The sequence below is a fragment of the Marmota monax genome, unplaced genomic scaffold (assembly GCF_021218885.2).
Source record: "Marmota monax isolate L192 unplaced genomic scaffold, Marmota_monax_Labrador192_F-V1.1 WCK01_AAM20220418_F8-fsc00055, whole genome shotgun sequence".
NCBI classification, from domain to species: Eukaryota; Metazoa; Chordata; class Mammalia; order Rodentia; family Sciuridae; genus Marmota; species Marmota monax.
In genome coordinates, this window is record NW_026695205.1 from 4,104,804 (window position 1) to 4,129,906 (window position 25,103).

The 25,103-nt window shown below is 49.2% G+C and overlaps 1 protein-coding gene across 2 annotated transcripts in view; it reads left to right on the forward strand.

Annotated features, from left to right (window-relative positions):
- Positions 1-25,103, forward strand: part of Tnr (tenascin R) — a 422,792-nt gene that overhangs the window by 55,336 nt on the left and 342,353 nt on the right. The gene's annotated exons all lie outside the window — the stretch shown is intronic.

Below are 25,103 nucleotides of genomic sequence, written 5' to 3' on the forward strand. Positions count from 1 at the left end.
CCGTGGCAGTGGCTTCTCTCCTGCCGTGGGGCCTCCTCTGCCCCAGCAGCACCCACCTTAGTGGCTAGAGGTGAGCAGTGCCACCTCTCTGCACGCACACCCTTGCCCCTCACGTTGCTTCCCTGATTTTGAAGTGGGGACCCTGTGTGACAGAGTGGCCATGGGAACCCACCTGACACCTCTAACTCTGTGACCTGGGGACAGCCAGGACCGACACTGGGCTCCTGCCTCTGGAGACACACTGCCCTTTTCTAAGTTCTAAGGTCGAATGTCTCTTTAAAGGGCTTATTCTCGGGTGGCCCAGCCTGCCAGCCGGGAAAGCAGCCTTTTCATTTCTGATGTTTTTTATCTCTGCTGGAGTCAGGCTCAGCAACCAGCGGAGGGGGCCCTGTCCAGATGGGGCAGGGTCTGTGGGAAGTGGCTGCCTAAGATCTGCTCTGAGGGTGCTTAGGATCTCCTGGGTTCATAGGTCACCTGCTGGATCCATCTATTGCTCAGCAGCATGGTAACTGCTAACACCTGCGTGAGTACTTCACACTGAGACACTGACGGATCTATTCAAGCTCCTTTTGAGTGAGATGCTGTTATTGTCCCCATTATACAGGTGCAGAACTCAGGCACAGAGTTTGCCCCTTTTCCTGAAGGCACGAACGGCAGAGGCAGCTTTCAGCCCAGGCCCTGTGCGCTCCCGACAGCGCTGTCTCTGAGCGTCCCTCAGAAACCTTCCAGCTTCCCTGGCTAGAGAGCATAAAGGCCGCTGGAGAACCAGTCGGCCAAAGCTTGGCTTGAATCCCGAAGGGCGGGTTGGGAGCAGGACCAGAGAAGTCACTCTTCATTGCTGGCACTCGGGGTGCCACCACTCCTCCCCCTCCCTCAAGATGAGAGAACATCCAGGTCCCAAGCAGGTGAGTTTTCCTGACACCTTTTCCTCCACTCTCGCGAGGTGGTGTCAGTTCTCATGTGTCCGCGGACGCCTCATTCACTCTGTGGCTTCCACTTTGGGGATCATCTGAGCTGCGGTTGTAACTACCCATTCATCTGTGGGCCACTTCCAACTCTGATCTGCCCTCGTGCCAATGGAAATTCGTGTAATGGATTCTCAAATGGCTGGTCCGTGGGGCGGACATCGGGTGGGCGTCGGGCAGGCACGGGCCGCGAAGCTGGCTTTGTTCCTGCTGCAGTTCCTTGTCCAGCTCTGAGGCCGTGAATGGAGCACCGGTGGCAGCCATGAGAGGTTAATGGGTGGGAGCAGGTATCACTGCTGGGGGCAGAGTTCAGGTCGGTGGCAGCCCTGGCGCGTCCCTGCTGTCTAGTCAGAGATGGGGACGGCAGCAGAACATTCACAAAGAAATGGGTGCTTCCAAGCCACGCACGACGAGCCAGAGTCAGTAGCAACCGAGCCAAGGGGCAGACTCACCCCGGAGCAGATTCGGGGCAGGGGTGCCCCGAGAACCCAGTGCAGGCATGGTAGAACCTGGTGTTTAGTTTTTGCCTGGACGGCTGAGCGGGGACCCTGTGGGAGAGGCCCATCGCACCTCTGGGAGAGTTGATTCAGGAGTTAGAGTACATCCTGGGCTTGGGGCAACTGCCCATAGGCAGGAGGATGCTGGTGAGGGCAAGAAGGCAAGATCCGGAGACAGTGGACTTGAGCCTGGATCCTGGCCCTGCCTAGCTGTGCCCTCATCCTGGTACCACTTAACCTCCCTGAGCCTTCATTTCCTGGACTCTAATATGAGGATGATGATGCCTCCTAAGGAATTTTGTGACTGCTGAATAAGGCAGCCTGAGTACCCCATAAATGTTGCTTCTCTTCCCCAGTAGAAATAAGAATTCACATTTTGGTTGTATTTCTTACTTTTAAAATCCTAATTAAACCAGCACATTTGATCCACACAACCATCTCTGAGGAGAAACAAAATGTCTATGATGAATCACACCCATTTTGCAGAATGGGAGGATTACTACAGAGTCTCAGTGACTTTTCCAAGGTAGCACAGGTGAAAAGGACACAACTGAGTTCACAGCCAGACACCTTGTGCAGCCCCCTTTGTTGTGCTGTGACTGGGCTGGTCATGGAAGGCAGAGAGGTCAGGAAGACCTGCTGCCCGGTTGCCCCGAGGACAGAATTGGCTTCCACAGGCTCTGCAGTGTCTCTGCAGATGCCGGGCAGGGCGTGGGTGGCTCAGGGGTTTCACTGCAGACTTTCAAGTCTTCTTATTTCCACAGAGTGTTCTGAGCAGCTCCCTCAGTGGACGGGTGCTGACCGCTGCAGAGGTCAAGCTTCCTGTGGGCCAGAGAGCCTCAGAGGCTGAGTCACTCAGGACAGCCACCATGTAGGAATTGGGCACCCCCCCCCCACAATTCCATCACTGGAAAGAATACCCAGGCCGAGTCCCGCAGTCAGGAGCCCAGGGCGTCATCCCACCGAGGGGCCCACTGCAGCCAGCTCATCCGGAGCAGCCCCTGCTCTCCCCCAATTTATTTTGTTTATCACATTTTTTATCACCAGCCGGTGTAGCATGTATTTATTTGATTTCCTCCTTATTGTCTGTCCTCTCTCAATAGAACCTAAGCTCTGGGACTAGGATTCCACCTGTCTTGATCACAGCTGCGTCCCCAGCCTGGAACACTGTTGGTAGTCAATAAATGTGTGTTGGGTGAAATGGATCAGTGGGTCTTTATCCAGCTTCTCTGTTTCAACAAGCTCTTACTAAAGACCTTCTCGGAGCCAGTCGTTTGGTTAATGGCTGGATGTGGACTTCAGTGGGACGTGGCTCCTGTCTTTGAGGCTCTTCTAGTCTGGCTGGGGTAGAGAAAAATTTAGAAATACAGGTGGCTAACTTCACGGCATGAAGAGCTAGCATCTGGGCCCCAGCTGTGTGTGGTGAGGCAGGGAAGGGCAGCTCACGCTGCCTGGGAATCCCGTTACGCGCCACCAAGGGGCTGATGTGCGGGCCGTGGGAAGGGTTCACAGGGCTTTGCCAACCAGAGAAGGGGAACTGGGTCCAAGGAGCAGCATGTGCCAAGGCTCGGAGCCATGCAGAAGGCATGCAGAGGCTGGAACCAGCACTGGGTGGTGAAGAGGCTGAGCAAGGAGACCGGAAGTTGGTCTTCCTCTCTGGATACCCACGGGGACAGTTGCCAACTGCTCAGAGTACTGTAGGTATGAGATCTTGGGCTCTAAGTTGTAGGATGCAAGTTGTCACCCTTTTCTTCAGAGAAAGGAGCATTTTTAACCAAATTGTATTCACTCTTGAGATATTTGCTAATACTAACCATATCTTTTACTGTAATATGTCCAAGGTGGAGAGTGATGATCGGGATGTGGGGTGCAGAGAAGGCCCCTCAGAGGCCTTGCCTGGGAACGGGAAGCTGCTATTTTGTTCTGACTTTAGCAACCTAGGGCCCACTCTCAGCTGCCGTGATGAGTCCTCTAGCTCCTCTGTAAAAATGACTCCACTATGATTGACAACAGAGGTTGAAGGCAAGATTGTTTAGTGAGAATAGGGGAGAAGAGAGAGAGACCCCCGAGACCAGAAACCCTGAATGTTCGTTCTGTTTCCTCTAACTGTGGCTTATTTAAGAAAATTGTCCATTGTGTTTATTCAACTCTTCTTCTGGAAGGAGGATGTAGCTGGGAGGCTCCCAGGCCAGTGGCTCCATCCAGGAAAAATGCTTCTCTATTGATTTGTGTGTCAGCAATTCAAATGGGGGTATTGATACTGCGGCTGAGCACCTAATAAAAATTTAAATTATTGTTAAAAAAAAAAACTCATCAAGGAACAAGCTCCTGAGTAGAGCAAAAGACAGCCACCCATATAACATGAGGGCCCCGGGGAGGGAGCGGAGGGCTGCGATTGTGAGGTTGGCCAAGATGGGCCTCGGGCTCTTACATTTCTTCCTTTAGATGCTTCTCTCTCCAATCTAGATGTGTCTCCTGGGCTCTGCAGCTCTGACTTTAGCCCCTGGCTTCACCAGTTATGAATTGTGAGCTTGGGTAGATTACAGGCATTTTTGTCTGACCCTCCTGATCCATAAAGAGGAGGAGGCAGGGGCATCTGAAATGAACCCACCAGTGCAAAGCTCTTGGACAGAGCCCAGCACATAGTAGGTACTCAACAAAGAAGCTTTCTAACCCCATCCTCTGCCACGGGGTCCCATGTTCAGGCCCTTCCTGTGGGTCCTTCCATGCCCCATAGCTCATGAAAATCTGACTGTCTTACTTGAAAGGCCTAAGCCCTAATTCACACCTGTGTATAAATGATTGATAAGGAATTAATAGGTTAGGTGTAGCACTCGGGGAAAGCAGAGGGATGGAATGAAGGACGCTTTGTGGCAGAATGTCAGGAGCCAGGCAAGGCCTCTAGGGATATTTTGGGTGACAGGACTCTGCAGTGCCTTCAGTCATGCCCACTGGGAGACTAGCTCCTGGTCTCCTGTAAGGACAAGGGATGCCCAAGGTCAGGAAAGCAAGGTTGTCAGAGGACAACCCTCTTCTGTGGCCACCTCCCTGAGACTAACTGACCCTTCCCGCAGCTGTGAGTTCCAGCTTCCGGCTCAGGCCACTCATCCTCCAGCTCCAGTGACTGCACAGTTGATGGCCTCTTTCCAGCCACCTGTGCCTCACGCCTGCCTTGCTGGCCAGGCCCGGATTCTGTCCTCCTTCATTGCTGTCAATCCCTTGCAGAGCCTCTCTGGACTTCCTTTCCTGCGCCCACAGCTCCTGGCCTCTCCAGGCCCGTGTCTGCACAGCCATACCTGTGGGGAAAAACAGAACTGTGCTCACCGTGGCCACTCACTGTAATGACCACAAGCCCAGGTGAACACCAGAGGCAGCCTGGCAGTCACATCCTCAGTGCAAGTGACCTTACCACTCTCCACCACTCTGTCCCTCCTCTCTGCAAGGACTGCGTGCCCTCCCTTTGCAGCCTCCTCTCTGCTGATGACCTCACCTTGTGTTTTCCTGCTGACCTTCTGCCCGTCCTCTCTGTCCTCCCCTCTGTTCAGAGATGCCGAAGCCAGCCTCCTCCTGTGCTCCCCACCAGCTCGGCTTCCCAGGAGCTCCCCTCTCCCCTCTCCAGTCTCTCCCTGGCTGTCGCCTCAGTCCTGTGAGCACAAACCATGCAAATGTGCTCCCACATCTCCTCCCTTAAAAAGCCAAAGCCTCTCCTGATTCGACTCCTCCCAGTTCCCACCCCATTTCTTATTTCCCATCTACAGCAAAACTTACTGAAAGTGTCACTGTCCCCCTTCCGACTCGCACTCGCTCTCCGCCCACTCTGGTGTCCCTCTTCACCATCCCAAAGAGCCTGCTCTCGTCAAGGTCTGCAGTGACCTCCCTGTTGCCAAGTCTCGTGGTCACTGCTCCGTGTCTTCACCCCTTGACCTCTCAGCATTATCGGGCAGTGGTTTCTTTCCATCAACCACTGTCTTCCGGTGGCTTTGGTGGCTCTTCTCTCTCTCAAAGGCTGCTGCTTTGTGATTTCTCTCCCTGTCCTCAGCCTGTAAAGATTAGAAGCTGTGGAATTCCGTCATGGGACTCTCTACTCTTGCTTTCAGCTCTGGTGACTTTGTATCAGTGGTGCACCAGCGACGGGCACACCTGTATCATTAGCCCTGGCATCTCTCCGGAACCCAGCTTGGAGAACTCATGTCTCTGATAGTTAATGAAGGCCTCCGACGTGAGGTCCCAGGAGAACTCTGGATCTGCTGATGTCCTAAGCAGGTTCCTCTCTCAGGCTCTTCCTTCTCCATAAAAGGTACCGCATCTACCAGGTGGCTCAAGTGACAAAAATGAGAGAGAACCAAATCTTTCCTCTACCGTCACCACTCTCAGGTCCCAGCTGGGTCATTGCAAAAGCCCCCCAAAGTTGCCTCTGTGTCCATTTTCCTCCTTGAGTCAACCTATAACCAAAATCAAAATGACCTGTTGAACAATTAACTCAGCTTGTACTGTTGGGCTTCCTTTTTGACAGTCCTCACACTAGAGATAAGATTCAGATATTTTACCCTGACCTACAAAATCCTGCCTGATTTAACTTCTAAATATGTCTTTGACTTTATCTTATATCTCTTTCTGCCCATAAACTGTTCCACTTCCGTTGGTTTATTAAAAATGACAATCTCAGGTGTCCGAGGACCTTTATAATATGTTTCCTAGAATTCAGAGAATCTTAGGAAGCATCCAGTTTAACTCCCACAGCTTATGAGCAAGGAGACTGAGACCAGAGAAGGGAAGTCTGAAGCCAGTCAAGTCTCTGGATGGCCACCTCTGGGCTCTGGCCACTGAAGTGTGCAGGGTGACCCTCCCCCCAACAGGGTGACCCCCGCCCCCCGCCCATCATCCTGCATCCCAGCATCTCACCTGTGAGTTTCAGAGCCCTTCATCTGGGTAGAGATGTAGGTCTGGGACAGGGTTCAATCTCTGTTGTGATTTTAAGGGTCCACCTGGTTGACACTATACATTGCTGAAGTTGAGGGTCCTTGAAGGCCACTATGGAGAGATTTGGGGTGTTAAACACAGATCTAATGAATCCAAAGTTTCTGGGAAATATGCAACTCTAGAAAATGTCACCATTTTTTTCATCTTCAGGTGAACTGTTAAGCAGACAGTAAGTTCCAGTTGCATGAGAGTCCCCTGTGGTTCCTAGTCAGGAGGGAGGCGCTTGCGATAGCTTGGCACCATCTTTCACTGGCGCCACCAAAGAACAGTCAGTAGAGAGGATCTTCCTGTCAGCGTGGCGTTGATTCGTGGCCTTTCTGCCCTTGTTTGAGCCTGGCTGTCACTCCTTACATGCCCCACTGGGGCTCACTCAAGCCCATTTCCCCAGCTCCGCCCACGGCCACCTCTCTGTTGATTTTCCTATAATCAAGGATTATTTGTGTTATCAGGTTGACTTCACTGAAAAACAGCTATTTCCTTGAAGGATTTTACATCATGCTATTATGTAAATTATTTAGAAAAAATAATCAAGTTTTAAAAAATACCCAGTCTTTGTGATAATTTGGGATCACATTTTGTCTCTGCTTTTCCTTTTATATTCTATATTATTGGCCTGGCTGTGGGCTTCAAAAATCCACACCTCAAATGCAGATCCTTCTAGGCATTTGTTGCCCTCCTATCAACAAGAAAACACTGGTTTAATCGCATCATATTCTGCTTTGTATGCATACTTTATCTGACCATAGACAGGAGTCTAGGATGTCCTTCTCTGTGAAAACCCTGTGAACTGCACCCTCTGACTCTCATGCACTGCATGGACTTTAGGAGATGGGGGAGGAACTTCTGGGTGTGATTTTACTGCATATTGGGCTCAGGCCCAACCTGCAGAAAATCTCTACAATCCATTTTTTTCACTTAAAAATATGAACAAGCAACAAGCTGGACTTTATCCCATGGATTGTACAGCCACCCTTTATTTCCTGGCCACTTAGAACCCTGCAGTATGCAAGAGTGGATGCCGGACCATCCGTTTGATGAAGATGAGCTGGCCAGGATGGGGTTGGTCTCTTACTCTCGTACAGATGGCCCTTGAGGCATTATTGAAGGTGTTGTTTCGGCACACTCAACGGCACTGGTAACTTTACACGTTCTTCTTTTATCATGTTTACTATCATTTAAATAATCCATCGTTGGCTTCATTTATTTGCCTATTCCAACAAGGAAGTGCTGGAATCCTCAGGGTGGCTCTTAAACACTCTAAACTCTGTCCTCGCTGCATTTTTTATGTCTTGGCACCTCAGAAGCTGCCTCCTGTCACTCCACTTCCATTTGCAGGACACGTTCTTAAATGCAGAAACAGGAGCAGCCTGATGACTCCTCCATAAGAGGTGCCTGTCCCTGGAACTGTCCTGGGTTCTGAACATCCTACAGCAAGCCAGGTCTCGGAGCTCAGGAGCGCACTTTCTATGGGAGACACGCAGCAAATCATCACAAGTTCTGTTGCCTTTTCCATCTCGGTGTCTCCAACACCTGTCGTTTCTCTCCTCCTCTAACCTGCTGGCTCTTTGTTCAAACCACCCTCCTCTCTCTCCCCTGCTATGGAAACAAGCCCCTAGTTATCTTCCCCGCAGCCGAGATCTCCTGCGGCCTTCTCTTGTCCCTCTTCTTTCACATTTTGATCCTCCCTGCCTTTAGAATGAACAGTTCCTGTGGTCACTATTGATGAAGAAGCAGACGTCACCGAACCATCGTGGGCTGTGGTCATCGTGGGCTGTGGTCATCGTGGGCTGTGGTCATCATGGGTGTTGAGAGGCTGTGTGCTCTGGTACACGTGTTGTTGGGTGTAGACTGTAGGACGGTGGAAGTTGTCATTGTGGAGACCCCTCATGTTGCCCCCTTAGATGTGGCTGTGGTTTCATGGTGGTGACTGTCACTCTACTGAGACTAAGGCAGCTGAACTTGCTGATGGCCACCCAGTGCTGTGGACGATCCCCTCGCGTGGCTGGCAGGCACTTGTAGGATGTCCCAGTTCCAGAGATTGGGGAGTCTGGGACCAAGGAGCCAGCAGATGCAGTGTCTGGGGAGGGCTGTGCTCTGTGTCATGGGTGGTGGCTTCTCACCGTGTCTTCACGTGATGGAAGGGGCCTGTGGCCTTCTTCCTGTCAGTCTCCATCCTTCTAGCAGAGATCTCATCAGCATGGACACCTGATCTTGTCACTCTCCTGCTTAAATCTTTAAGCACTTCCCACTGATCTTAGAACATAAACAAAAACCCTTAAGGGGGCTCTGCCTGACCTGGCCCTTGCCTCTGTTCAGCTTCACCCCACCTCACTCCCTGGGCCGCATCTGCGCTGGGCTTTTTAAAGAGGCCCACAAGCCCCCAGGTCCTGTTCCCTCTGTGTTCTCCCCTTTTTGCCCTTCCCCCCCCTGCACCCCCTCCACACCTTTTCCCCTCTGCCTAACTTATTTTCATCTGCACATCTTGGCTCAGGCGCACCCATCTCCAGGAAGCCTTCCTAGATCCCCAGACCCAGTCAGGACCCTCTTACATCTATCATAGTACCTTCTAGGTTTTTCTTTACTGTTTGAATTACATTTTTCAGTTAAAACTTTTCAGACATAGAAGTGTACGTAAAGCACAGATGTCAAATTTAATCCATAATAACAACTCAAAGTCCCTGTAACCACCTCCCAAGGTCAACAACGGAACGTCAGTAGGACTCTGCACACCCCGGGTGCCTCCTGATCACAGACCCCTTCCTCCTCCAGCGATAACTGCTCTCCTGGCTTCATGGCAATGATTTCCTCAGTTTTGAGGGTTTAGAATTTACCAGTTTATGTATCTATGGGGAACCTCATGGGGACCCCTTTTCAGGAGGAGGCTACCAACGGGTTCAGGATGTCTACACTATACGAGGACCATGTTCAAAACATCTGCCACTTTCCTCCCAAAGACTTCAAAGAAGAAAGGTGGTGGGGTACACGAGGGAGCAACTGTGTTCCTTTGTGCATCTATCTATTTGTGTATCTAACTGTTCATTTATTTATCTGTCCATCCAACCGTGAAACATTATACACGTGTGCATCTGCCAGGATATACCAGAAAGTAGAACACCGTGGAAGGACAGGGTTGGGAAATGGTCACTGTCCCCTAAGAGGCATAAGCATTGGCCTCCACTTACAACCTACAGAAATAAACCTTGTCAGCTACTCGGACGAGAAGATGGTGAGAAAATAAACTGTGTCTCGGGGATTTGATTCATGAGGGAGGAGAAAGAGTGGTAGGATCATGGAAACACATGAATTATTCACAATCCAAACTGGGAGGGCGAGGAGGAGGAGGGGTGACCAGGAAGCAGACATCAACAGATGAAGCTCTCGGCAGCAGGAAGGGTGCAGGGCGAGGTGGGCGGGAGCCACCTCCCAGGAGGACCCAGCAGAGTGGCTCAGGAGGACAGGCAGCATGTCCCCTGTCCCCTGGCCAGGTGGTCTGAGCCCCCCTGTAGGAGCCAGTGGCTTGACGTCCTAGGGTGGGTAAACTGAGGAGTGTCCCTACATCTGAAAGCCAGCTCCAGCTGGAGTAGAAGCTGGGCAGCTCCTGATTGAGTTTAAAAATAAACCCTGGTGCCAGGCTCACTGCTGTCCTGTGATTGCAAGAAGGAAAACACGTCGTCGCCTGGGGAGGCAGCCTGGTGGGTGGTGTGGGCCCGTGGGGCCGGCAGAGTTGAGTGGCTTTAGAGAGGGGTACCCGGGGCTGTGGCCCTCCGCCCGTGTTGACCTTTGCCCTGGTTGTGTTGGTTGCATTTGGGGGTGTGGGGAGCATGGGGAAGCTAGGGAGAAAAGACCAGGATTGTTCCTCCACAGGAAGGAGAGGTCAGGAAGGAGAGGTTGTGCCAGACTGAGAGGGAGAGGAGCCAGGCGACAGGAGTGAGGGCCCGGGGCACCTTAGGGACAGGACTACAGCTGAGTTGCTTCCAGCAAGTCAGCTGGGAGACAGCAGGTGCAGGTGGGCTAGGGGCCAGCCAGAGTAACGGTGCCATCAACACCTGTTCCATTCTTACCTCACCCAGGGACTATTCCAAGTGCTTCTCATGCACAAGCGTAGTGCAGTCTCATATTGGTCACCTGGTTTTGATGGGAAACTAGAGAAGGTCAAAAAATTGCCTCTGTCCTCACAGCTGGTGATGGCAGCTGTGAATTCCAGATTTTATCTGCCGTCCAGACCCTAGCCATTGCACCACCCTGCCTCGGGGCCGTGGCCTCTGCTGTGGACCTGTCTGCTGGAAATATCCTGAGCTCCCTAGGTCACACTCACTTCCAGGGACACACCCCAGTGCAGCCCAAGAAGTGAGCCGAGCCTGGGCAGAGCTGCCGCCTCTCCTGGGGCCCGGGGATGAGGCAGGTGGGCTGGTGTCCCCTCATGTCCTTCCCCTCTGTCCTTCTCTTCAGCCAGGCTTCTGTGTAGGAGCCAGAGCAGGGAGGGGCATGGGAGGGAGGAGAACGGAGAGAGAAATACAGGGGAGAGTAGCTAGGAATGAAGCTCAGGAAGGCCCGGGAGACCACCTGTGACACCCACTGCAGCTCCTGGGACCTCATCTGCAGCTGTGCGTGGAGAGGAGGGAGAAGCCAAGTCCTGTTGCTATATCCAGAGAAGCAGCTGGTCAGCAGGGTTCCCTGGTCCGACCCGCTAAGATGAGACAGGAAGTGCAGGCTGCAGACTGTAGAGAGCGTGACCTCACGTCCTAATGAAGCCCTGACGTCAGGAGGCCTGGATTCTAGACCCACCTTGGCCACCAAGGGCCTGAGTAGCTTTGGGCTAATCATATCATCTGCCTGAGCTTGTTGAAAGGAAGTGGCCGTGTGACAGTTCCCTGGGGCCCTTCCAGCTCCTGCAGTGTGCTGGGTTTGTCTGACCCTCCGGTACTGGTGTCTCAGCTTATCAGTTTATTTAGAATTTAGGAGAGAATAGGAGTCTCTGACTCTGCCCTGCTCCAGACCCAGGCGGCCCCTCGCCTGTCCAGCCCGGAAGCTCTGGCCGGGGATGCGCACTGCACAATGGGTTTGGCCTACTTGCTTTTCCTCCCTGTGGCCTTGGCCTCTTCCATCCCGTCTGGGTCTCCAGTTCCTCCAAAGCCTTCAAAGGTGCCGTAGCAGTTCCTTGCCGCCTGCCGTCCTCCCTTGGGTTTAGGGGGATAAGCCGGATAATGTTTTCTAATTACGTGATGTTCCTCAGAGCACAAGTGCTGGGAGTCAGGATAAAGGACTCCTAAATCTAGTTGCTTTCAGAGATTATTCATCCAGAAACATAAATGAGCATTCAAATGAGAGAAAAGGTTGGAGAATGTGGTCCGAGAAGGACAGCCAGGGGGCCTGGGGGGCTGGTGCAGCACTGGGAGCCGCCTGCAGACACCCTGTGTTCTACATCCTCTTCTGTTTGACCCACGATCTCGTGGCCTCAGGCTTCGGCTTTCCCTGTTCCAGTCTCATGCCCCTCTTTTGCAAGAGGGACGTTTTTATTAATTCATTCAGTGACTGTCCAGAAGGGATAGACTGCTACCAACTGGCAGGAGGACTGACTGCCCAACAGTACCCGGGCTGTGGGTTGCAGAAGGGGGTGGAGCAGGCTGTGTGCCCTGGAGACTCTGTCCTTCGGGAAACCGACTTTCTTGATTCTGTGAGAAAGTGCAAAATTCCACTGGTGTGTGTGAGTGTGTGTGTGTGTGTGTGTGTGTAAGTAAGGGTGCAGCATGCTCACCCATGGGGCCAGCCTGCATGAAGACAAACTGTGGCAGCTCTGCTTTTGGTTTTGACACCTGACAAAAAGGCCATTGATTTAGGTCTCACAACCAGGGCCAGTGACAGAGGCAGTTAAGAAAGCAGATGTCCCCTGACCCCATGGAGGGCCTGTGACCCCAGGTGACACAGTTTAATGCATTGCTTTTTCTAATTTGGAATTATATTCAGGAGGAGAATAAAGTCTATGCTTAAAAATTTAAATATATTCTTTCCTTTGTTCAATTTCCATTCTGTAATCCCTTAATTTTTCCAGGCCCCTCTGAAGCAACAGGATGGGCCCAAATTATGGCTGGACTACTACTAATCACTGTTAGCACACTTACAAAACAGATGGGAATCATGCTTGCCAGTTTTGATGTTTGCACACATCATTCTGGTTTACTTTCATGCTTTTATTAATGCATTATGATCACACGTACTAGTGGGGTCCATTGTGACATGCTCACATAAGCATATGATGTGACTTGTCCCAATTCAGTCCCCAGAGCTTCCCTTTCCCTCCCTCCTCCCTCCCTCTGGTCCCCTTCTCTTTATTTACACATATATATTTTCATTGTTACATTATAATTTTACATGGAAGTGGGATTTGTCATGTATAGTCATACAAGCAGAGAGCATGATTTGGTGATTTTACTCTTCAGTCTCATTCTTTCCTTCTCTTCCTCCCTGTCCTTAGAACTCCTACCTGTACTCCGCTGATCTTCCATTTTTGCAAGATCTCCCTTTTAAAATTCCTTTCTTTCTAATTTCCACATATGAGGGGAAAACTTTTGACCTTTGACTTTTTGAGTCTGGCTTACTTCACTTAGCACGATGTTCTCCAGGTCCATTCATTTACTAGCAAATGACATAATTTCATTCTTCTTTATGACTGAGTAGAACTCCATTGTGTATATATACCACATGTTTCTATCCATTCATCTGTTGACAGGCACCTGGAATGGTTTCATAACTTTTCTATTGTTAATTGTGCTGCTATCAACATAAATATGCATGTATTGCTGTAGAATGATGATTTCAGTTATTTTGGGTAAATACTGAGGAGTGATCTAGCTGGGTCAGGTGGTAGTTTCATGCCTAGTCTTTTGAGGAGCCTCCGTACTGATTTCCACAATGGTTGTCACTGATTGACAATCCCACCAACAATTTTTAAGTGTTCCTTTCTCCTCACATTTTTGCCAGCATTTATTATTATTAATATTCTTGGTGAATGTCACTCTGACTAGTGTGAGATGAAACCTAGTATAGCTTTGATTTGCATTTCCCTGATTGCTAATGATGTTGAACATTTTTCATGTACTTGTTGGCCATTTGCATTTCTTCTTTTGAGAAATGTCTGTTTAGTTCATTTGCTCATTTATTGATTGTTTTTTTTTCTCTTGGTGGTAAATTTTTTGAGTTTTTTATAGTATTCTGGATATTCATCCATTTTGCAGAACAGGAAGTAGAGATTTTAAATAATCAACCCAAAGTCTTATAGCCAGTTTTACTGATGAGATGTCAGGATACAAACTTAGCTCCTCCAGCTCCAAGTTAAATGCCCTAAGAAATGTCTCAATCTCTCAAAGAGGTGACAGGTAAAGGGGAAGTATCAAGGCCATAGGCCATTGCACAAGGAAGAGCAGAACAATGTGCTGTGAATGGGGTGTGAGTAAGGATGATGGGAATCATGGAGAGGGATCCAGAAATTTCCTTCGAGGGATTGACATTTGAGCCAGACTTGGAAGGATGGGGAACATTTTATTTGGTGAAGGAGAAGTGCAGGCTGTCCTAGGCGGAAGTAGGGGAGGGGCCAGATTACAGAGGAGAATGAGGTGGAGTGTGGTTGTAAATAGCAAAGGGCCCAGATGGCCAGAGCAGTGATCCTCACCTGGCTATGCATTAGCCACCTGGACAGCTGTTAAAATTACCCCCTCTGGGCCCCACATCCAGCTATTGGTCATAGTTATTGGTCTTGTCATTTGCATTTGCCAAAACCTCTGCAAGAGATTCCACTGCACAGCTTGGGTTGAGACCCACTTGCTGATGGGAAAGGCTGGAGGATTCCTAATTGGGGCTATCACAAGGACCCAGGTTCAACTAAGCAGAATCTGGATACAGGTGGTGGCAGTGAGAAAAGGAAGGGAGAGATGGGGAGGGTCCTTTTAAAGGCAGTGCCTCTGGGACTGAGAGTCACAGGAGTGTTCAGTTGTTATGGCTAGGGGTTAGAGCGTGGGTGCCATCCACAGAATGGGACCACAGGATGGAAAACAAGGTCCAGGGGAGAGATGTGGGGGGCGGGCAGTTTGGGTTTTGAACATGGTGGTGTTTTAGGGATATAGTGACTGGGCCATCATGCAGGAATGCCAGCAAGTCATGTGAGCTAGCAGCTTGAGTAAAGGAGGGGAGCAGGGCTGGGAGGAGACGGAGAGGGGCGGTTGGGTTGGCAAGTGGCGGTTGAGCTGACGGGGCACGTGAGATCCAGAGACAGAGGAGAAGGCTTGAGGGCTCAGGTGGGAACACCTACTTTAGGAGGCAGAAGGACAAAGAGAAGCTTTAGATGCAATTCCTAAATGGGGAATTGTCCCATTTGCATGAGCCAAGGCCGACATCTGGGGGCGGGCCATGGGCAGCAGTCATTTTTCCTGGGCCTGGCTGCCTGCAACTCGGACATTGATCAGCTGAGTCAATAGCGCCATGCTCAGACACGCAGCCCCGGCAGATGTGTGTGCAGGAAGCACGGCAGTCGCGGCCCAGCTCGTCTTCTTAGCTCATTTTGCCACCGTCCTTGGCTCCAGCACCACAAAGAGGAATGAATCCCGACTCACATGGGTTATGAATTCACTCAGCACAAAGCAGACCTTTATTCTAAGCCATCCCAAAGATGAATCCTGTCCTTCTGGGGAAAGCCATTCAATCAGCCCCCACTGTTTGAAGGAGACCCTGTCAATATTCCTATGACATCTCCATCCAGCCAGCATCACCCCGTGGGTGGGACCAGTTGAGCCCTGGGAGGAAACCTGCAGATTTCCCTCAGACCCCTCCCTTAAGTGTCCCAGTCATGGAGGAGGGCAGCCATCAGGAGCACCTCAGCTTTAGGGGCCCTGGGCTTGGGAACAGGTCCCTGCATCTGAGCAGATGGTCAGGCTTCGTCATGGAGGACACAGAGAATCAAACCTTGGGCTCTCAGTTTACCTGCCCTTGGGAAAAGCTGCATAAGTGGAAGGAAAAGAATAGACCTCTGAGCAGCCAGGTTGTAGAGGCCCCTGACCATTTCAGAGCTAGGGCGAAACTAAGGTTGCCTTCATGTCCATCCCACGCACCGCAGTTCTGTCCTGAGGTCCCTTTGGGGACTGCCTCTTCCCACTGCTGACCAGGAGGGGGAGAGCAGGGAGGTGGGCAGGTGGTCTCAGAAGGCTGCCCCAGCCCGAGCAGGGCTCTCGCCATCTCGCACATCGCCGAGTGCCTGGCTGTCTCCGTTTATTGGCTCCCAAGGCTCCCGGCTCAGGCAGAGTAATTACAGTTGAGGCCCTGATGAATTGGGGGCCAGTAATTAAAGCGCCTATTGATTTTCTACTTAGGAGTTCCCTGTAGCTGGAAACGAAAGTGGGGAGGGGGAGACAGGAACAATCCAAGGAAGGTATTTCAAATCGGGGATGGCTCTGTGTGCATTAGCTGGGCCTTGCAGCCTCCGAAGGGGGCTGCAGGGTAATCGTTCATCACTGGCCCATCTATCTAGAATCTGAGAATCGACTGGCTGGTCAATACCCTCCTGGGACTCGGTGCCAGCTGGGATCAGGGAAGGAGGAGTGTCTTCTGCAAAGGGTTCATACTTAGATCTCCAAACCATGAATCTGCCTTGTTTTGCTGCTTCATTTGGCTTGTTTTAATCGTGTATTGGAGCGATGGGCTTGTGTATTTCATCTGCCCTCATCAGGCCACAATGGGCTTTTCCTTGGCTTCGGAGGCCAGACGGCAGGAGGCCAGACGGCAGGAAGCCTGGGCTTGGTGGGGAGAGGTGGCAGGAGGAAAAGGGCTGAGACCCTGTCAGGGGAGAGGATGTAACAGAGGGCGCTGGAGGTTGGCCCGAGCTGGGGGTCACCAGGAGGGGTTTGAAAGAGGCAGTTAGAGAGGAAACTGCATGAAGCAAGGAGGGGGTAAAGAGCCAGAGAGAAGGACAAAGAGAGGAGCTGGGACCCGTGTGAGGGAGGGAGGTGAATGAAACAGGAAGAGGGTTGGGGAGGAAACAGCGCATTTGAGTCTTATTTAAAGATTGCTTAAGTTATTCTGGTGCATTTAACTCTTAATTCATCTCCCTTGCACTGAGTTAATGCGAAGTGTGAAAGAACAACTAATGGGACGCGGGCCTCACTGGAAATTTTATTTTAGTCAGCTCCGAGCGCTCTCTTCCTTGGCTCCTGCTGGGTCACTTGATCAGAGATGGCTCCTTTGTTTCTCAGAGCAATGCTGCGGCTGTTCTGGGCCCTTCTCAAGCCTCTCCCTCTGCCTGCCTGCTGCAGCTGGTTTGGTTGCTTAATGACGATGAAGTTAGATTAGGATCTGGTTTGGTGATGATTGAAGCAAGGCAAAGAGAAGCATTTTAGCATAATGCATGTTGAAACACAATTACCCATTATCCCAGTCAGGGCAGACAATGGGGTGGTGGGGAGCAGCGAGATGGGAAGTAAGTGGGCTGTTACTTGTTGTAAGTTGGAAATAAAAAAGTTTCCATAGAAATACAGAGTGGATTTATTCAGCTTATTCAACCTAATTGCACAATGCACTTGCATTTGGAAAAAAAAAATCTTCCACAAGGGTGCCCAATAAATGGCAGAAAGAGGGCTGGGGATGAGACTACGGTTTTTGTGTTAAGTAACGGCTGAGCACAGACGACTGCACGTGGCCCTGCACGTGGCTCTGCCCTCACGGCGCTTGCAGGACCACAGTGCGTGATTCTTATGTATTACCACAGCTGCTGGTTCAGATCCCAATGGCACCCTTGTCTGCAAAATGAAGTTAACCTCTCAAGACTTGAGGAAAGGCCTTCCTTGCTTGGCTATGCCTCCGCTCCACCACTGTCGGTCCCCACGTTTCCCTTTGCCCCACCTGCCAGACTCCCCTGTTCCCTGCCCCCGTAAGTGGTACCACTGGTTCCCCGGCCGGAGCCCATACACACCTTGGGCTTTCCCTTACGCTCCAGTTCAGAGGGTTCCCAAGCCTTGTCATGCTGCCTGTGACTCCTGGATCCTGCTTCTCCCATCTCTGCAACCACCGCCTGAGTCTCTCCATGCCGTCTCTTGCCTGGGCTCTGGAGGTACGGCAATGGCTTCCTGCCTGGTCTCTCTTTAGGGCCATTTGACAGACATTTGACAATGTTATTCTTGATTCTTTAATGGCTCCTGCCTGCAGAATGGGGTGGGGTGCGCACATTCTCTGGGCCTGAGAGTCCTCAAATCTACAGATGGCGACTGTGATGCTGCTTTCTGGCTGGTGTGAGAAGTACATGAGGAAGTGTGGGTAAAATGCTGAGCACAGTGCTCGGCCATAGGAATGCCCACGGAGACAGAGAGGCATCCATGAGGATGGCAAAGGGGGAGGGGGAGGCCTCATGGTCTTCACAGATGATCTGAGCCCAGATTTGCACCCATAGCACCTACCTTTCTGCCCAACTCCAGACTCACGTTCACAAGTGACCCCAGCATTCCCCCTGAATCCCTAGTGGACTTCCCAAATAAACACGTTCAGAATCAAACTCCTTGTATTCTATCTCCCAAGCATGCCCCACACACAGTTTTTGTAACTAAATAAATAAAATTTCTTTTCTTATAGAAGTTCAAACCAGAAACCTTGGCTGCTCTCGTTCCCTCCTGGGTTCTATACCCAGCTCATCTATCAATCCTGTTTTCTACATCTGTGGATTCCATCCAGAGTCCAGCCCCTCTCACGTCCCTGGCCCCCGCCGCTCTCTTCCTGCCTCATTACGGCAACAGGTTTCTTCCCCGCTTGCTCCAGCCTCCCCCTTATGATTGCATTTTTACAACAGCGTGGAATCGCCCCTACCCACACCTTCCACGGGCCAGGTCCTGCCCTTCTCCGTCCGACTCCCACTTCCTGTCGTCCTGTCTGCAGCCCTCTGGGCTCTGCTCTAGATGGCTGGCTTCCCTCCTGTCCCTGGGGCAGGCTCAGCTAGCCCCCACTGGGCCTGTGTGCCGGTGTCCCAGGACCTGAAGTGCTCTTCCCAGGGGCACCTGCCTCACTCCTCAGCCCCCTCACGTCTTAGCTCAAGCCGTGCCTCCTTAGCCCAGCAGTCCTCACTTACCCACGGTTTCACTTTCCACAGTTTCAGCTACCCAAGGTCAACCGTGGTCCAAAAAAGACTTCATAGAAAATTTCACGAGTAAAAGACTCGGGAAAAGCATAGTAGATGCTTAAGTTTTAACTTGTGTGCCATTCTGAGCGGGGTGATGAGATCTTGCACCATCCCCCTCCATCTTGACCAGGATGTGAATCATACCTTTGTCTGGTGTATCCCAACTATCACTTGACCCACCCGTTAGTCACTTTGTAGCCACCTTGATTATCAGATCAGCGGTTGCAGTTTGCAGTGCTTGTGTTCAAGTAACTTTTATTTTACTTAGTAATGGTCCCCAAATGTAAGAATAGTGATGCTGACATTTTTATTGTTGTATATTGTTATAATGTTTCTATTATTGTTGTTTGTTAATCTCTTGTTGTGCATCATTTGTGAATTAAACTTTATCATAGGTGTGTATGTATAGGAAAAACATAAAGAACTTGATACTGTGCACTTTCAGGCATCCACTGGGGTCTTGAAAGATAAGGGGGACCAGTAAAGTGTTTGCCCTGTGATGGCCTCATATCAAACTGCAATACCCAGCCCTCCCAATCTCCTTACCTGGCTCTTTTCTTCCACTGCACTTACCACCTTCTGACATAGTATTTGATCTATTTGTTATGTTTATTGTTTCATGTGAGCCTTGATTTTGTCTTCTTTGTTCACATTTTGGTCAGCTTCTGGAATAGTACCTAGAACATAGTTGATGCTTAACAATCTTGTTAAATGAGTCTCTTGCCATTCATGCCATCTGCCTGCCCCATGTTCCACCCCAGGGAGCTCTCCTTTGTGTATATTGGGACATTTGTTTCGATATCCTAGTTCTCTTTGGGACTGTAGGCTCCATTTCCCCTCTATGGATGATTCACAGTGACAGACCAATATTTGTTCACATATTACTGATTGATTGGCTGTAAATAACTTGAGCAACCAAAGATGCAAGCAGAATTTCCTTCCTTAAAGTTCTTCCAAAATTGACTGAGGCTCCAATTGTCTGAAATGACTGATTGGCAGCTGAAATGCTTTCTTCTTAAGGCCTGAAGTGCATCCCCTGTGTTATCTGCCCACTGGGCTTTATTTGTCTGCTGGCATCGCAGCCTCTGATCTTAAAGACTGGGGGAAACGAAAGTCTAGAGGCAGATGTCCATCTCTGAGGTTAGAGGCACATTCTTTTGTTCTGTGTTGTGAGTCCTCTTGGTGTCTTGGCACAGGATGTAATTGATGGAGAAGTGGAGGAGGAGAAGGTTAAATAACTTGCTCAAGGTCACATATAGTGCCTTTGATGGAAATCAGAACAGTGGGCGGCAGCAGCAAAAATGCTGTGGAGTTGAGCCCAGCTCAGGCCTCCTGCCCTGGTGAAGTGACCATGCTTCATTAGGAAGGAAATTGGGAGAGGTTGAGGGTTTTGGAGGAGAAAATAACATGTCAGGAGGCAAGCATCAAGAAAACTCTTTTGGCAATGAGGAGAAAGGTACATGGAAGTAGGAGAGGGAAACCCCTGAGTCCCAACTATTGCAGTCATAAGTGGTTAGGGCCTAAACTTGAAGAGCAGTACTGGGAAGGAAATGGGAACAGACGGGACTCGATGAAGCCAATAATCAACTCTATGGCTGGGTAGCTTGTAGGACGTAGGAGGGTGTCATACTGAGGCTTCTTCATGTGTTATTCCACACTCTCTCCCAGGCTGATCTCAGCCATTCCCATGGTCAAAGCTGCAACCCACATTGCCACCGATCGCCAAATGTCACTCTCACCTTGATGGCTTCCTAACTTGGAGATATTTCCTTAGCTGCTTTCCCGGGAGACCTCAAGGGACCCCATGCTCAGCATGCACAGGACCAAACTCCCCATCCCAGTCCTTCAGCTCATGCACAACACACCTCAGTAAAGACTGCACTGTCTAGCTGGGACCTAGAAGTCATCCCTGTCCCCTTCCTCTCCCTCCCCACTCTCACAAGTCTTCCAGGTAGACTTACATGCCTATAGCATATGTTTCCTTCTTTCCCTCTCCTCTGTTGTCACTCTGGGCTTGGTAGCTATGCTCTCCTTCCGAGACGATCACAGCAACATCCTACATGGTCTCCCAGGGGCTGCTCGTTCATTATAGTGATGTTTACTTAGTTTCTGACATAACCTGAGTGAATTTGAATGATGCAAGCCCAATCGCACTTTTTCCTATGAAAACCCACCAATAGCTTCTCACTGTCCTTTGAAAAAACCCACAAAATCTTTAGATGGCTTCAAAGCCCCGCCCCTGACTCTCAACCCATATCTGTCACATCCCCACTCTGAATTTTAGAGTGAGTTGCTCAGATGTTGTCCTCACCTGTTGGCCCGTGAGCTCTGAAGGTGAGATAACATCTGAACACCAGGTAGTGTACCTGGCATGCAGGCCGGGCCCAGGATACTGTTGAATGAAGCTGCGGGGTGCTCGGTGGGATGAAAGGTGGCAGAGGCCATGGAGATTGGTGTGGGAGCAGAGAGCAAGTCTGTGTACCACAGTACAGTGTCCAGAGCAAAAGAGATGTCACTGAGCAAGCGAGGCCTTGATGATGTGGCCTGCTAAGGGAACCTGCACTCTGGCTGGCCTCTGTGTCTGCTGAAGGTGACGATAGAAATTTTTCAATTTCAACCCTTGCTGGCAAAATCATTTCTTTCTGCAACAAATGTACTTAGGTTTTTGCCTCTAGAAATTGTACTAGAGCAACTAACTTCAGGAACCTAACTGATTCATGGGTTTCTGGGGGGATTTGCAGGGGCTTTAAGCTCATTTGAAGCAAAGGTAGATAATGTGTCCTTGATAGAAATTTGAACTAATTTTGAATGTGTGTGTGTGTGTGTGTGTAAAGGTGAAAGGGGTCTGATTTTGGCTGTTACAAAGAACCTATATTGTGGGGAGAATGCCTTTCTTTGCTCCTAGTGAGGTAATGCTTGCCACACCAACATGAAGAGTTGTCATGGCTACATGAGATAACACACGTGGAAGACCCCACAGCCCCATGCTGGTGGATGCTCCCTTCCTGTTACACGACCATGAGCCCCAAGGTGTGTGGAAGACCAAAGTGACAGAATGTACTCTTGCAAGATGTTCAACAAAGTTACTTTCTTGCTTTAAAAATACAATGTTTTACATTTTACTCATAAAGATTGAGAATACAACAGCAACAAAAACCAGACCTTACTTTCATTAGCCCAGACCTTACTTTCCCTTCTCACCTCATAGTTTTGACACAGAGCGCCTTGGTTTGGAGAAAGGAAGGACGTCTTGGGCATCAGATCATTATCCTTACCTCCTTCACCTGGGGAGGCCGAGGGACACCTCTTTCATGAGAGCAGATGAAGGTCCTGATATTGGCAGTTGGAGAGAGGAGGTGGCCCACCTGGTGGACAAAGCAGTTGTCACCATGAGCCCAGGGCAGACCTGTGGCTACAACTCTGCCTGAAATGGGCTTCCTGAGTTGCTGGGCCTCTGTCAATGGAAATGTCTAAGTTATGCTTTGCTAAATCTTTCCCAGCTTTTATGTATTAAACAAGATGGAAAATTATACTTTTTTTTAAGAAAAAAAAAGTGGGGCTCTTTGTACCTGCTCTTAGTCATTAAAAATGTGTTTCTGAAATGCTAAATGTACAGTTAAGCACACAGTTAATTCATTACATAGCATATTTTTTTTTTCTTTATACAACACCCAAACTAAAGCAAACCCAACCAATTACTTGAAGTCTCAGAGATATCACCAAAGGAATGTCTTAATTTAGTAAATAATTTTAAATAATTATTTACTGAAAGAGTTTGCTGAGCACCCCAGGAGAATACTTGCTGTTGGCCTCCTAATAAACCTTCCATGTAATTCCTGATTAATTACTTACACAAGCAACATTTTATTTACTTTGAACTAGTTGGGTTTTAAAAAGAGGTTGTAAAATATCAGTGAGGATCCCCAGTAAGACTTCTTGGTCTTTTTCAGGTCTCTGAAAGACAGGGTGGGGTGAGCTCCAACTGTCCCCCTGGAAGGCTGGCTGCCCAAACCACCTTCTGGGCTGTCTAGTCTGAATGGAAAGTGCTTCTTCAGGAATTAGGATTCTGAACCATACCATAGTATGGACAAACTCCCCTACTGTGTGTGGTTTTGGTTATTTTTCATGTGTCACAAGGTGTCAAGCACATATCAGGCACTCAGATAAGTGGCAATACATAGCAATGCCAGAAGCAGCATTTAAAAAATTATAAACGGTTGTCAGATATAGAATAGGAATCAACATAGCATTCAGAGGATATTAAGAAAATGCAAGATAATTAAAGTATTTTGGAAATAGAAGAAAAATGGCAAAATGAGCCAGTGATTTCAACTCATTTGGAATTGCAACCAGGAATGTTGATCGTGTTTCTAGAGAGCTCTAAAGCATACATTTATTTTTGAAATTAGAGTGAACTAAGAGTGTTCTAAGAATTTTATGAAAACCAGAAATACCTTAAATTACCAGAGAAGTCACATTTTAAGGTCATTGCTCCAATTTTTATGCATCTTTAGGTCCTAGATGATAGGCGGGTGCCGTGCCAGTGAAGTTGAGCCAACAGGGGTGTCTTGCAGCTCCTGTCGCCTCTGATCTATATAAGAAGAAAAGAATAAAAACAAGGCCTGAATCTCTGGCATGGACAGCTGCCTATCCTGAGGGCAGAAAGCCAAACCATCCTGAGGATAATCTTTAACAACAGACATATTGTACTTGAAAAGGTGTTTGGGGGTTTCTACCCCTTTTCTTGTCTTATTTAAAGGGCTGTTTATGTGGAAGAGAAGGAGGCTGAATTGACTGGTATGGCCCTGGGGTGCCAGAACTTGGACCAATGAATGAGTGTCATGGAGAAAGAGTGAGCCATGCAGGGTAGGAAAGAAGTTTCCAGTACATCTGCCCGGAAGCGGTTCCCTCAGGAGATGGTGTGCTCCCATCTACCATGTTCAAGCAAGGCCTAGCATCCACAAGGCAGAGAGAGAGACCCCACCGGGAGGACAGGTGGCTGGTGAGTGGCTGGAGACCTTCGTCCTTACCACACAACCTTAAGATGTCTTATTGCCATCCTGTGCCTCGTTCCTAGATACCCTCTACCTCTTGTTAATGTCCTTCTCAATGGGCGGAGCCCCATACTGAACATGGGTTCCCAAATTCAGGCCAGAGAATTGAGCCGGCCACGAGTCCTTTAGGTTTGGACCCCATATCTTAGCCATAAAGCCCAGCCCATACCAATTCTCCTGCACACCCGGGCCTGATGTATGCCATTCTGATGTTTATTCTGAAGTTCAAGTTAATCAAATCTCTGTGACTTCCTTATTGGACTTGCTATCGATATAGATTGCTGACATGCTCACCTTATAGAATGGATTTTTTAAAAAAGTCAAAACTTTACCTGTTACATTTTAACTCATGTGTTTTAAACAATGCTGTTATTGACTTGGTGAGGGCAGCGTAGGTGATTTTGAAAGTTGATGCAACCGTCTAGGCTGTGGACATTATACCTTTGTTAGCATGTCGCGGCTTGGTAAGCTTGTCCCCTGCATCTGATCCAAGCCTGGATGGGGCCTTGACAAGTTTTGAGTATATCCCTTGGGGACTTCCTCCAAGTTATACAGTCATAGGCTAAAGAGGTAGAGAAGCTCCAATAGATATCTAATTTCACTTCTTTGTTATATAGATGGAGAAACCTAGATTTATGAACTAACAATCTCTTTTTTAAATATATTTTTAAATTGTTGATGGACCTCTATTTTATTCATCTATTTATATGTGTGCTGAGAATTGGACCCAGTGCCTCCCACATGCTAGGCAAGTGCTCTGCCACTGAGCCCCAACCCCAGCCCCATCTCAGGGCAACATTATTCAGTCAGCCTCTATTTGTTAATATCCCGACAACTCTTTCCATTTTTTTTCCACAAACATTATTTTCAAAGTCTTGTTGGAATCAAGATACATTGTATCCATGGCACTTGGTGAGGATACATTATAACTTGGCATTTATCTAGGACTAGTCTAACTAGTTCAGGCAAACACATGTGCGCACATACATACCCCTCCCCCCACATTGGCCTGACATCTCTTTTTGTCTTATGTTGACTTGAATAAATCAACATTGTCTTTCTCAAGGCTCATAACTGGATCTTTCTCTTACTAGAATTTAGATGAATGTTCAATGCAGAGAGTTCTTTTACATCCCAATTTTATAAATCCTAGAAAACAACATAGATTCCAGATCAAAGTGGTTTGCTAATCCCCCGCCCCTTTTTTCATTTTTAGCAAACAAAAATGTCAAAATCAGGATGTATTTTAAAGTTTGCCTGAGAATCTGGGGTCCACAATAGCTGAATCAGGCTTTATGATGCCCACCCCCAGGTTTCCCAGAGCCAGTGTGTTCCTCTCTAGGATGCCTGTTTCTGCTCCAGTGGCCTCAGCAGCAGGTGTGTGTAAAGCCGGCGGCAGACACCAGGAGATGAGGTTTGGACTACTGCAGTTGCCCTGTAGTAGATTAGGGTGAGCCTTGCC